This window comes from Pristiophorus japonicus, chromosome 8 (genome assembly GCF_044704955.1).
Source record: "Pristiophorus japonicus isolate sPriJap1 chromosome 8, sPriJap1.hap1, whole genome shotgun sequence".
Lineage (NCBI taxonomy): Eukaryota > Metazoa > Chordata > Chondrichthyes > Pristiophoridae > Pristiophorus > Pristiophorus japonicus.
Window position 1 is genome coordinate 22,997,170 of NC_091984.1, and position 13,893 is coordinate 23,011,062.

Genomic DNA, 13,893 nt, shown 5'->3' on the forward strand with positions numbered 1-13,893 from the left:
GAGAAGGTGGCTTACACCCAACACCAACAGGACCTAACCAGTTGGGGACAGGCACGCTTGCATAACCTCCCCCATAAGGGGGACACTGGTGCAGGCCATTCTTGGCAGAGGGCATCGTTGAGCCTGTGGCCAGTGGCAGGGCTGAAAAAAATAAGATGCCGGTATCCACATACGTCCCACTTCCCCCTCATCCCACAATCTCTTCTGATTTACAAGCTGCACATGGTGTAAGCATACACCTCTTGCTTATCCCCCCTCGTTCCCCTCACCACAACCCTACCCTGGTACCTTTCTCATTTCAGACCCCCAAGAAATCAAGTCTGCCCAGCGAGTAGTGCAAGAGGGAGAGGACAGTAATGATGAAGACAGTCGCAGCCACCAGCTCGGATACTGGCCCTGTGCAGAGCTTAGAGGGTAGCTTGGAGCCGGGATGGGCACGAGCAGGCTGCAGACAGGGCAGTGGGGGAGGGTAGTGCAGGTACCAGCTCCTCGGAGGGCGAGGTCACACACTAGTTCTGCAGCAGAGAGCTCAGATGAGGACTTGGCTGGGGCGGCCTACAGAAGAACGCTGATGGGTATACACAATGAAATACTTGGTGCATTGGCAGGACTGCCAGAAACCCTGAGTGCAATATCCAGGAGCATGGAGGAGTCTGGCACCAACCTTACACAGGGCTTTGCGCAGAGCTTGGAGCCCAGGATTTCCAGCATGGAAGGGGTGGGCAGATCCATTAGCACACATGTGGACCCAACCATCACGCAGCAGCTGATGACTTGTGTCTCGTCTTCCATTGGAGCACAATCCAAAGCCATCCAATGTCTGTGTGCTGCAGTGAAAGCTCAGACTGTACTCATATAGTATAGTATAGTTCTCATATAGTATAGTGTTGAGTATAGGAGCAGGGAGGTCTTGCTGCAGTTGTACAGGGCCTTGGTGAGACCACACCTTGAGTATTGTGTTCAGTTTTGGTCTCCTAATCTGAGGAAAGACGTTCTTGCTATTGAGGGAGTACAGCAAAGGTTCACCAGACTGATTCCTGGGATGGCAGGACTGACGTAGAGGAGAGACTGGATCGACTGGACCTGTATTCACTGGAGTTTAGAGGGGATCTCATAGAAACATATAAAATTCTGACGGACTGGACAAGTTAGATGCAGGAAGAATGTTCCCGATGTTGGTGGAGTCTAGAACCAGGGGACATAGTCTAAGGATAAGGGGTAAGCCATTCAGGACTGAGATGAGGAGAAACTTCTTCACTCAGAGAGTTGTTAACCTGTGGAATTCTCTTCCGCAGAGAGTTGTTGATGTCAGTTCGTTAGATATATTCAAGAGGGAGTTGGATATGGCCCTTATGACTAAAGGGATCAAGGGGTATGGAGAGAAAGCAGGAAAGGGGTACTGAGGTGAATGATCAGCCATGATCTTATTGAATGGTGGTGTAGGCTCTAAGGGCCGAATGGCTTACTCCTGCACCTATTTTCTATGTTTCATGCAGACTTAGACTGCTGCCATTGTGGCTGTGTTTACCAGTGTGGAAAGGGGCTTGTCGGGTGCCTCAACAGTCCAGCAATCTGTCCTCCAACAAATGGCTAGGGATGCTGAGATGCCGCCCCGGGGAGTGGCAGTGTCTCCATTAAGCAAGAATCTGTTGTCTTCTCTCTCGGGATGACAGCATTCATCCAATCAGCACTGCCACTCTGCCAGTGCCCTTGCTGTTGCCTGTCAGACAGCCAGCCCAGACAAGTGCCACCCATGCCGAGATGCTGCAGTCCGAAGCCGGGCCTTCTAGGCCCAGAGCTCCTCGAGGTCGTCCTCCAAGGCCATCTGAAATCTCCCTCACTGCAAGTTAGCAGCCTTCCACCAGCCATGCTGCAGCCACTGGGATAGCACTGCATAGGAGCACTCGGTCAGGCAAAGACACACGGAAGACAGGCACTAAGGGAATGCACGAGGGCGATTAGTTGACTTTGTTATGTAATATTGGATGAATTTACAGATAAAGTTGGAATATTTTTTTTGTGGTGGTTTTTATTTCAGCAATGTGTCCACGAGGACGCAGTGATGGTCAGTAATGGAGGGAAGGTTAGGTGTGCAACAGTTGGTGAATGAGGATTTGGGGTTGTGTTCACTCATACTGCAGTTGGATGAGTCAAACATGGACAGCCCAGGCAGAAAGGGATTGTCCGGGTTGCCTTTTCCCTCCTCCTCCTCCTCCTCCTCCTCCTCCTCCTCAGCTGCCCGCAGGTGGCAAGGGCTGTGCCGCTATGATGGTGAGGTTGATAAGCACACGACAAACCTCCTGAGTGGGCTAGTCAGCGGAAGCGTTGTTTAAGGACTGTGTCAGATTCCGTGTGGCAGTATAGCTCTCATTGTACGCACGCTGCCGACGTGTGGTTGGGTTGTGGAGCGGAGTCATGGTGGTCAAGGGATAGCCCTTCTCGCACAGTCGCCACCCTCTGGCTTGTCTTGGTGGCTCAAAGACTGAGGGCACAGTGGACTGGCGCAGGATAAAAGCATCCAGATGGCTGTCAGGATACCGGGCATTCACCATCCTGATGTGCTGAGCATGGTCGCACACCAACTGCACATTGAGCGAGTGATAACCTTTGTGGTTGCGGGACATCTCAGCATTTACATGTAGTGCCCGTAAAGTCACAAGCGTGCAGTCGCTGGTGCCCTGCACCATGAGGAAGCCCACTATCCTGGCAAAGCCACATGCACTCTCCGCTTGCTTCTCTCTGATCAAAGTCCCCTCTTCTGGCATAAAGAGCGTTTGTCACCTCGCTTATGCAGCAGTGGACAGTGAACTGCGAGATGTTACAGACGCCGCCTGCTCCAGCCTGGAAGGATCCTGACGCGAAGAAATTCAGGGCCACAGCCACTGGCAATGCTGTCCTTGCCCTGGAGTGAGGCTGCAGGTCTGGTTGCAAGAGGTAGCAGAGTTGTTTGTGCTTCTCCTTCATTGGTTAAGAAGGCATACGGAATGCTTGCCTTTATTGGCCGAGGCATAGAATATAAGAGCAGGGCTAGTTGTGCTTAAATTATATAATACTTTGGTTAGGCCACAGCTGGAGTACTGCATGCAGTTCTGGCCGCCGTATTATAGGAAGGACGTGATTGCACTAGAGAGGGTGCAGAGAAGATTTATTAGGATGCTGCCTGGAATGCAGAATCTTAGTTATGAGGACAGATTGGATAGGCTGGGTTTGTTCTCATTGGAACAGAGGAGGTTGAGAGGAGACCTCATTGAGGTGTACAAAATATTGAGGGGCCTGGACATAGTGTCAGTAAGGGTCTATTTCCATTGGTGGAAGGGTCTATTACGAGGGGGCATAGTTTTAAGGTGATTGGTGGAAGGTTTAGAGGGGATTTGAGGGGGAGCTTCTTTACGCAGAGGGTTGTGGGGATCTGGAACTCGCTGCCTGGAAGAGTGGTGGATGAAGAAAACCTCAGCACTTTTAAGAGATGGTTGGATCAGCACTTAAAGTGCAGTAAGCTGCAGGGTTACGGACCTAGAGCTGGTAATTGGGATTAGACTGGATGACCTTTGGTTGGACGGAGCAGATGGTAAGTACTGTAGGGAATCGAATAAGGCCAGGGTGATCTCCTGGACTAGTTTCGATCACCTGGATGAGTCTGAGAGGAATTTTCCCAGATTTTTTCCTCCTTAAATTGCTCTGGGTTTTCATCTGGTTTTTTGCCTCTCCCAGGAGATCACATGGCTCCGGTTGGGGTGGAGTGTAGAATGTTTCAGTATAAGGGGTGTCGCAGTTGTGGTGAGGCGGATTGGTTGGGCTGGGTGCTCTTTGCCTTTCCGTCATTGTTCATCGGTTTGTATGTGGCCTTTGGGGCTGCTGACCGGGGGCCGTGTGGCTCTTTATCGGCCGGCGCGGACACGATCGACCGGAATGGCCGCCTTCTGCGCTGTAAATTTCTATGTTTCTATAAAGCGCAGACACCTCACGCATTGCTCCTGGCTCAGGTTGAGGTATGAGAATTGCTCTCGGAAGACCCTAGGTGGGTAAGGCCTCCTGCTGGGAGCCTTTCTCCCCCTCCACCTCCTCACTCTGTGAGCAGCTTGTCCTCTTCTTCGCTGCCTCTGCTCCATCTCCCTGTCATGCTGTAGGCCATGGGGGAATGACGACGAGAGTGTCCATGACTGAGAGCACGTGGCCCGACCAGAACCCTTGAAGTCTGAGCCACGGCCTTCTCCACTTGCAGCAGCATTCGCTGTCACCTCAACAACTTTAAACAACTCTGCAAATCTCCAAACACTTGCACAAACTTGCACAGAGCCAGTAGAAATTAATCAGCAACTAACCTGTAAGTAAGTGATCTTTTTAAATAGTGCTGGTCGGGGGTCTTGCAGCTGCTTGAATGCAAGTTCACCTGTGCAAGGTTAACCCAGCGTTGAGGATGAAATCACAGCGCTGGCACCAATTCAGCGTTTGCACGTTGATTGATGTCATGATCTGCCTACTCTACATGCTTCTGGCGCACGCTCCCAGTGCCGAAGTTAACTCCCTCGGAGATAGCATCTGTCGCAGGCTGCACCAGAAGTGTGACCCAAAACAGCACCCGTAGCACCCAACCAAATTTTTTTGCCCATTGAATTTCTTTATTGAACAGTTTATTAAAGCTAAATAAGCATTGTGTGCCATATGAAACTGAGTTGGGATTGGCACCGGGGTGGTATAATTTGTCTTTGTGACTCTGGACTAGAGAAAGGTTAATTTGACCAGAGTTCTTGCCTCTGATTGGTATCCAGTGACTCCTACTAGAAGTGCACAGGTGTACTTGTTGGATGGGGAATAGGACCAAGCTTGGTTATGCTGGCCACTATGGTTTATTGTGTCAGGCTCATGCACACAGACACTTGGACGACTGCAGTCTCTGGATTCAAAGCCTTCAAGAGGGGGAAAAAAACACATTTATTTCTATTTGCTTTATCACATCCTCAGGATGTCCCAAAATGCTTCATTTCCAATGAATTGTTTTTCAAGTGCATTGTCATGTAGGCAAATGTGGCAGTCAGCTTGCATACAGTAAAGTCCCATAAAATCAGATGAATTACCAGTCAATCTGTAATTTTGATTTTGTTTCGGGAAGAATATTGGCCAGCACACTGGGAACACATCCAGCTCATCCTTTAATAGTGCCATGCAATATTTTACGCCCACCTGTTTTTCTTTGAAAAAGTGCCATGGGATCTTTTACGTCCATCTGAGAGCAGGCGAGGCCTCGGTTTAATGTCTGATCCGACAGGTGGCATCTCTGATAGTGCAGCACTCCCTCAGCAGTGCACTGGAGTGTCAGCCTATGTTTTTGTGCTCGAGTCTCGAGAGTGAGACTTGAACCCACAACTTTCTGACTCGGAGGCGAGTGTGCTACCAGCTGAATCATAGTTGACTCTTAAGGCAGCCTAGATAAGGCAGCTGATGTCTGCATCAGGCATAGCATTACTTGATGCAAAGTAAAGCATTCATTGATCTGTCCCAACCTCAAAAGCGCACCATCTCGGAGAGATATTGCCATGCGTGGTGCCTTAGAAGCAGTTTTGTGCTGTGGCCCATTCATTTCACGTGGGACCTTTTTATAACCAGCAGTTGGAGAGGACTTTCATCTAGATTTCAATCCTGTTCAGAGGTGACTGGTTAGTATTTAACCCACTGCATCACCTGCACTTCCTCCACGCCCCACCATCACCCCACCGTTCCTCCAAGCTAGATTTTGGCCATGAGAAATCTGTGGTAAATGAATCTTATGTTTGTTGAGATGTCACAGCATGTAATGATGTCACGGCTATGTCCTTTCAAAGCAACAGCAATAAATAATGTTTCTGCCCATGTACCTGCAGGGATCATTTAGATCTTGCTTTTTGACATTGTGGTTGCTGGGAGAATGTTTTGTGCAGCACGCAATTTTTTTTTCTGTTGTGTGGGATGAAGGGTACACAGCTGTTCTGGTTTAAGCAGTGAGCATGTTCTGTTATGTCTGTCTGAAAGTAGCAGTTCTATACAACTGTGTCTCACACGGGTTATCTCCAGCAAAGGCTTGAACATTGCAACCCACAACGTAAACAGCCTTCTGAAGCAGTCCTCTACTTTCCACCAGAGCATTGGTATGCAAACGATACCGACCTCGGGCATTTTACAATCCTTAGTATTCCGCAGGACAATGATATAATCTGTCCCTGATCAATTCTGTGCTGTCTTTGTTTACACACATTGTCTAAATAAACGGTAAACTGTTTAGATGAGTTTAGATAACCTTTATTGAAAGTGAATTTCAATATAATCAAGATAGGAAGTTGAACATTAAGAAGACTTTGACAGTCTTTATTAGAGCTGGAGTTTCTACCTGTTGACTATAAATGGGGTGAAAATCTAGCCCCAGTTGCATCCATCCATCTTGGGAGTGTTCTGTTGGCCTGTGTTTGTTTATTTTTCCATCTATGTCATACTATGACTAACCTTTTATTAAAACTCTTTTCCCCTCATTCCCTGTCCCAACTCTTTTGTAAACCTGTTTTATTTGAGGCTGCTTGATATCTCGAACTGAATAACCAAATTTGGTAATCACCAAAGCGCAGCCATCTGAAGTTCAATGGACAGCACTGCCCCCAGTCACCACACCACAGAAATAGAATGCCTTATCACACCAGGGCAGGTTCGAAACAAAGCCTCTGTCCTATCCACGCTGCAATTTTAAAGTCCAAAGCCTATTAATGAAGGGGTGACTGAGAAACACAATGATATCTCCTTTTAACATTTTAGTACAATGTATTTTTCTTTAAGGTACACCTTTAAATAACTTTAAATATCAACCCTGTGGCTACAAGAGCAGGGCAGCGACTGAGTGCTCTGCGAAAGGTATTCTTTTTAGTCTAGCTATTGTGGGAGATTGATAGCTTGCTAATCAAGGACTTGCCTTGCGCAGCCCATTTGTCTGGCTATTGGGAGGGCCCAGTAGCTGCTAGATCTCATCAAGAGCTTCTTAGCCTGTGGGAAACGCAAGCTGGTATACTTGTCCTTTTCAATACGCAAAATATCTAAATAAGCATGTATAGGCCTTCTAGGCTTCATCTTACAGCAGAAGGGAATCTAGAACTAGAGGGCATAGTTTAAGAATAAGGGGCTGCCCACTTAGAACTGAGATAAGGAGAAATTTCTTCTCTCTGAGGGTTGTAAATCTGTGGAATTTTCTGCCCCAGAGAGCTATGGAGGCTGGGTCATTGAATATATTTAAGATGGAAATAAGATAGATTTTTGAGCGATCAGGGAGTGAAGGGTTATGGGGAGTAGGCAGGGAAGTGGAGCTGAACCCAAGATCAGATCAGCCATGATCGTATTGAATGGCGGAGCAGGCTCGAGGGGCCTACTCCTGCTCCTATTTCTTATGTTCTTATGTGTTAAGGTTGGCTTAGTGTCCCTGATTTAGAGACAAAAATCAGCCAGTATCCACCATCCTGCAAATTCTGCTGTAAGTGCATGTGTGTGGACATCTGACTGGGTGTCTCCAGTGCTCAAAAAGCCTAGCAGCATACACTCTTGAGGCTCATGTATTTTATAAAGACAGCAATTGGCAGCTGGTGGAGGATGGCTGACACCTGTGAAACTGTATGCTACTAAAGGCCATGCCTTCGGGGGACAAGGGAGAACAAAGTAGCAGGGAAAAGGGCAGAGGAAAGGAAAGAATTCTAGATATTCTCTACTTTTAAACTGGGAACGTGTCCAGTTATTCCTGCTGTCTGCCTCGGCCGCACGTCATCTGCCCCATTACATGGTGCCTCTTTTCAACATTGTCTCTAACCTTACTGTTGTTTATTTTTATGGCTGTATTCCACTAACCTTTCTCCATTGTTCTGTCCTTCGACTATGAAAGAACTTTCACCCTCTCTACCCACGAGGTAGGCGACATGCTCCCAGGTCTCTTTCTACTGGCCACTTCTTGTTAAATCCTCCTACAACCCCGACCTTTCTTGCCCTTCTGGAGACTGATCCACCTTCCCACGAGACTAAGTGACGTCAGATTCCTGAATAAGGGAGTTTGTTGATCAGCCCCAGCCAGCATTCAATCAGATGAGCGGCACTAAGTTTTCAGTTGCTTTATTTCCACGTTGTGTATGTACAATATCATTGTTTTCCATAAGCATAATATCCAAACATACTGGGGCCGAAATTGCCCTCCAACCGAAAGGGGGCGCACTCACCGATCTTGAAGATTTTTCTCCACCCCAATCGATGCTCTTTGATTTTTTTTTTTCCGGCCGGGGCGGTGTTTGGGGTGGCTGCGGGGCAGAACTGCCCTTGGAGTGGAGCGGACATCGCCCGGGGTCATCAGCGCCACCCTGACGCGTCACAACGTCCCACCCCTTCAGTTAAAGGGGAGGGCCGCTGCGAGCTCTGCAGTTAGTTTAGTTTGGCCCACTGGGCCATCAGGGAGGGTTTCGGCCGGACCAGCGGCCCGGTACCCAAGAGGGGGTGTCGGACTGCCTGTTGGAGGCCCGGCTGAACCCGTGGACGCCACGGTCAGGCCGACAATTAAAATAAAATGGCTGCCGCAGCAGCGCGCCCTCCCCTTTAAGTGCGGAAGCGACGCCCAGCCACACACAGCTTCCCGCCAGGGAAAGCTGTCAGGAGCGCCAAGCGGCGGCCGATCCACTCCCGTGGGGCAGTTACCCCTGGGGAGGCGGAAAGGGGTCGCCGCCAGTCGCTGGGAGGATCGGCGCGTGCCTGACGGGACGACAACATGGGCAGCGTGGTAACAATCACCGCTGAAAAACAAATGGAGGGCAATTTCCTAAATGTCAGTGACTCCAGTCTTTACCGACCCATGGCTGCCTCTTTGAGGCGGTCACGGCTCTTACAGAAAGGGGCAATTTCAGCCCCACTATTTAAAAAGGTTGAGCCTCTAATACTTTGACCATGTTCAAACAAGCATAATTCCCATACTGCAATGGTTTGATTCAACAATTTTGCACTTTTTAAAGTTTTTTTCCCCACCTTCAAAACAAAATTGCTTTTCAGCAAATCTGCAAGTCCTGAATTATTTTTAATTCTAAACTAACTTGCGCCTGTCTACCTCTCCTTTTTAAGACACTTATTAAAACTTACCTATTTGACCAAGCTTTTGGCCACCTGTCTTCATATCTCCTTCTGTGAAATTTTGTCTGATAACGTCCCGTGAGGTGCCCTGGGATGTTTTACTACATTAAGTAAGGGGTAGAAATTGCCCTCCACCAGAAACGGGGCGCACCTACGGTTTTTAGAAATCCATGGGGCAGAGATACCGGAGAAATTGGGCACTTTTTTTTTTCTTCTCCATGGTGCAATGTTCTGGTCGAGTGCTGGACGGAAGCGACCTCGCAGCAGGACTGCCGCCCCGATCAATCACCAGCGCCGCGCTGATGAAGTCAGCACAACACAGACGTGCCGTATCGCGTCACAACGTCTCTTTCCCCTCAGTTAACATAAGAACATAAGAAATAGGAGCAGGAGTAGGCCATAAGGCCCCTCGAGCCTGCTCCGCCATTCAATGAGATTATGGCTGATCTGATCATGGACTCAGCTCCACTTCTCCGCCCTCTCCCCATAACCTCTTATCCCCTTATCGTTTAAGAAACTGTCTATTTCTGTCTTAAATTTATTTAATGTCCCAGCTTCCACAGCTCTCTGAGGCAGCAAATTCCACAGATTCACAACCCTCAGAGAGAAGAAATTTCTCCTCATCTCAGTTCTAAATGGGCGGCCCCTTATTCTAAGATCATGCCCTCTAGTTCTAGTCTCCTCCATCAGTGGAAACATCCTCTCTGCATCCACTTTGTCAAGCCCCCTCATAATCTTATACGTTTCGATAAGATCACCTCTCATTTTTCTGAATTCCAATGAGTAGAAGCCCAACCTACTCAACCTTTCCTCATAAGTCAACCCCCTCATCACCGGAATCGACCTAGTGAACCTTCTCTCAACTGCCTCCAAAGCAAGTATATTCTTTCATAAATATGGAAACCAAAACTGCACGCAGTATTCCAGGTGTGGCCTCACCAACATCTTGCGCAGCTGCACCAAGACTTCCCTGCTTCCATCCCCATTGCAATAAAGGCCAAGATACCATTGGTCTTCCTGATCACTTGCTGTACCTGCGTACTATCCTTTTGTGTTTCATGCACAAGTACCCCCAGGTCCCGCTGTACTGCAGCACTTTGCAATCTTTCTCCATTTAAATAATAACATGCTTTTTGATATTTTTTCTGCCAAAGTGCATGACCTCACACTTTCCAACATTATACTCCATCTGCCAAATTTTTGCCCACTCACTTAGCCTGTCTATGTCCTTTTGCAAAATTTTAATGTCCTCCTCAAACATTGCTTTTCCTCCCATCTTTGTATCATCAGCAAACTTGGCTACATTACACTCAGTCCCTTCTTCCAAGTCGTTAATGTAGATTGTAAATAGTTGGGGTCCCAGCACAGCCATCCTTAAAGGGGAGAGTCGCTGCGAACTCTGCAGTTATTTTAGTTAGGGCCATTGGGCCACCAGGGAGGGTTTCGGCCAGGCCAGTGGCCTGGCACCCAAGAGGGGGGGGGGGTGCTAGGCTGTTTGTTGGTGGCCCGGCCTAACCCGGGAGCATAATTGTCAGGTCGATCTGGCAGTCGGCCGACAAAAAAAATAACATTGCGGCAGTGTGCCTTCTCCTTTAAAGGGTGGCTGTGCCGCCATTTCACAAAGAGCTCACCGACAGCAAAAGCTGTCGGGGGCACCAGCCAGCTGCGGGGCCGTTCCCACGGGGCAATTTTGCGAGGGCGTCCCCACCAGTTGGAAAAGGGTCGGCGCTTGCACGCTGCGGTGGGAAAACGGGCGGAGCGGTCCCGGACACCGCTCCAATCCTGAGGTAGGGCAGTTCCTAAAATGGCGGCCCCTCCACGGAGAGTCGCCGACCATTCCGTGCCGCCCCGTGGCCGCTGCTTTGTGGAGGTCAGAGGTCTTATCGGGAGGGGCAATTCTAGCCGCTAAAGCTGCAGTTGTACTTGCTGATTATAGCTGAGGCCCCTTGTAAATTTGTTGAGGCCCTGCTGGATGGCTGACCAAAGCCCTTCTTCTGTTGGATTGAAGCTTCCGGATCCATTTTTAAAAAAAACTTACTTAGTGGATTAAAACTTATTGCACCCTACTGTGAAGAGGCTTGGTAAACAAAGCCTCCTCTTGAACCTTGATTGTCTGTCTATGTCAGAACTGAACCTTGCATTTCATGACTTCACACGGCCTCCATATGCTGCAGTAGTTTTAAGATTGAGAAACTAGAGCTGAAATCCAGCTCTTCTAAAATCTAAAAGTAATTGTAATTGTGAAATGCGGCAAATGTCATAGTCGTTGCTCTTGGCCAATAGCGCGATAAGGCTTTAGAATGGTTAAAAATACAGTCCTCAAGCAAGTTCACTTGAAGTGCAAGAATTAATCTGCAAAAATGGAAGAGAAATTCAGAGATCCGAACTGGTTCAATAATGGCTCTGTTTTAGGAGTAGCTTGGACTTTGGTCAATTGGCTTCTTGTTCAGGGACAGAGGTTACTAAACATGTATCATTCATGGCCTGCAATAGTTATGATAGCTGAGTCATTAGTTTATCCAGTGACTACTGCTTCATTCTGATTAATTTCTTGTATTTATTTGAATGACTTCTTTTATATAAAAATAAGGTAAGAACATTTTCCCCTGTAGAATCCTCTTGCAGCAAATTCAAAATCTCAACCAAACTGGCTAAGGAAGGCAGGATGTTTACAAGGTATTCTGTCAAAGTCTGGAAGTGAGTGGGAAAGGGAAAGTATTGATGCTTGCCGAACTTTCAGCTTTGGCGAGGACTTTAAAATGGGCGCTATCGGATTGGCTGCCTGTCATTTACCCTGCCCTGTTCTCCTCTCTGTTTGAAGTCACTGGTGCTCGGCATGGGGACTTGAGGAGGAGGGGAAAAGAATTTCCATCTGTCTGTCTCAGCATTACACTCAAACTCTCTGATCACCAAGCAATGCAAACAGCGTTTTAATATTGTGGAGTTAAGTCCTCACTTTGATGTATGAATATTTTGATTTGAGCACGATTTGCGATTTGAATTGTGTTTTGCAGGATTTTTGATTCTTTTGGAAGCCATTGAGGCCAATTCATATACAGATTTTCTGTCATGCTGAATATGCTGTTCTTGTACAAAACAGAATTTAATCAGTTAAAGTGACTGATAGCAAGTGTGTGATTGGGTTACTGATAACGTGCAGCTTTGTTCTTATAATTCTGGGAAGCGAAGTTAAACTTGCTGGAGCTGTGCTGTGGCAAATGCAATCTGCAAGACTTTGGCAAGTGTTCAATACTTTGATGCACTTTGTACTTTTTAAAGATCCAGGCTGTTCGTGAAGCACTCAAGTCCCAGATCCCTGCACACCAACATGGGATCTGCAGTCCGAGCCTTTTGTCCCTGGTCACATTTATCCCTGCACCCCTTCAGCTACAGCCCTATAAAAAGCATCAACACATCATTTGCATAGCTTCGTTTCTTAAAAAATTGCACCGTGTTTTAATAGCTCAGCACAACTCTCAGTAATGTTGATGTCAGTGAATTCTTCAAGGCATCTAGCAGTAGAAAAATAAATAAAGGCCTCATTGTTTTTTTTATGCACTATGGAAATGTAACATGTTTAAGCAGCGGAATAATTCTAGTGACTCGCCAACACAGCAAAAACCCGAGAGGAGTGTAGAAAGTGCAGGGGTGAAATGAAAAAGGAAATTAGGAAAGCAAAGAGAGTGCATGAAAACATTTTGGCAAGTAGAATCGAGGAAAACCCAAAGATGTTTTGTAAATACATTAAGAGCAAGAGGATAACCAAAGAAAGAGTAGAGACTATTGGAGACCATGAGGGTAATCTGTGTGTGAAGGTGGAAGATGTGGGTATGGTTCTTATTGTATACTTTGCGCCTGTTTTCACAAAAGAGAGGGACGATGCAGATATTGCAATCGGGGAGGAGGAGTGTGGAATATTAGATAAAATAAACATAGTGAGAGAGGAAGTATTAAGGGATCCACTTTGAAAGTGGATAAATCCCCAGGCCTGGATGAATTGTATCCCAGGCTGTTAAGGGAAGCAAGAGAGGAAATAGCAGAGGCTCTGATCATTTTCCAATCCTCTCTGGCTACAGGTGTGGTGCCGGAGGATTGCTAACATGGTACCTTTGTTTAAAAAGGGAGAAAGGGATAAACTGAGTAATAACAGGCCAGTCAGCCTAACCTCGGCGGTCGGAAAATTATTGGAAAAAATTCTGAGGGTCAAGACAAATCTACATTTAGAAAGACATGGATTAATCAAGGAGAGTCAGCATGGATTTGTTAAGGGAAGGTCGTGTCTGACTAACGTGATTGAATTTTTTGAGGAGCTAACAAGGAAGGTCGATGAGGGTGGTGCGTTTGATGTAGTGTATATGGATTTTAGCAAGGCTTGTAATAAGGTGCCACATGGCAGACTGGTCACGAAAGTAAAAGCCCATGCGATCCAAGGAAAAGTGGTAAGTTGGATCCAAAATTGGCTCAAGTGGGAGGAAGAAAGACTTGCATTTATATAGCGCTTTTCCCAAAGCGCTTTACAGCCAATCAAGTACTTTTTTTGCAGTGTAGTAATGTGGGAAACGTGGCAGCCAATTTACGCTCGGCAAGCTCCCACATACATCAATGTGATAATGACCAGATAATCTGTTTTTGCTCTGTTGATTGAGGGATAAATATTGGCCAGGATACCGGGGATAACTCCCCTGCTGTTCTTAGAACATCCTATGGCACTATTTCAGTGTCCACCTGAGAGAGCAGTCGGGGCCTCAGTTTAACTTCTTATCTGAAAGACTGCACCTCTGCCAG

At 47.3% G+C, this 13,893-nt stretch overlaps 1 protein-coding gene across 2 annotated transcripts in view; it reads left to right on the forward strand.

Annotated features, from left to right (window-relative positions):
- LOC139268432 (volume-regulated anion channel subunit LRRC8D-like) overlaps window positions 1–13,893 on the forward strand; it is a 96,671-nt gene that overhangs the window by 36,089 nt on the left and 46,689 nt on the right. The gene's annotated exons all lie outside the window — the stretch shown is intronic.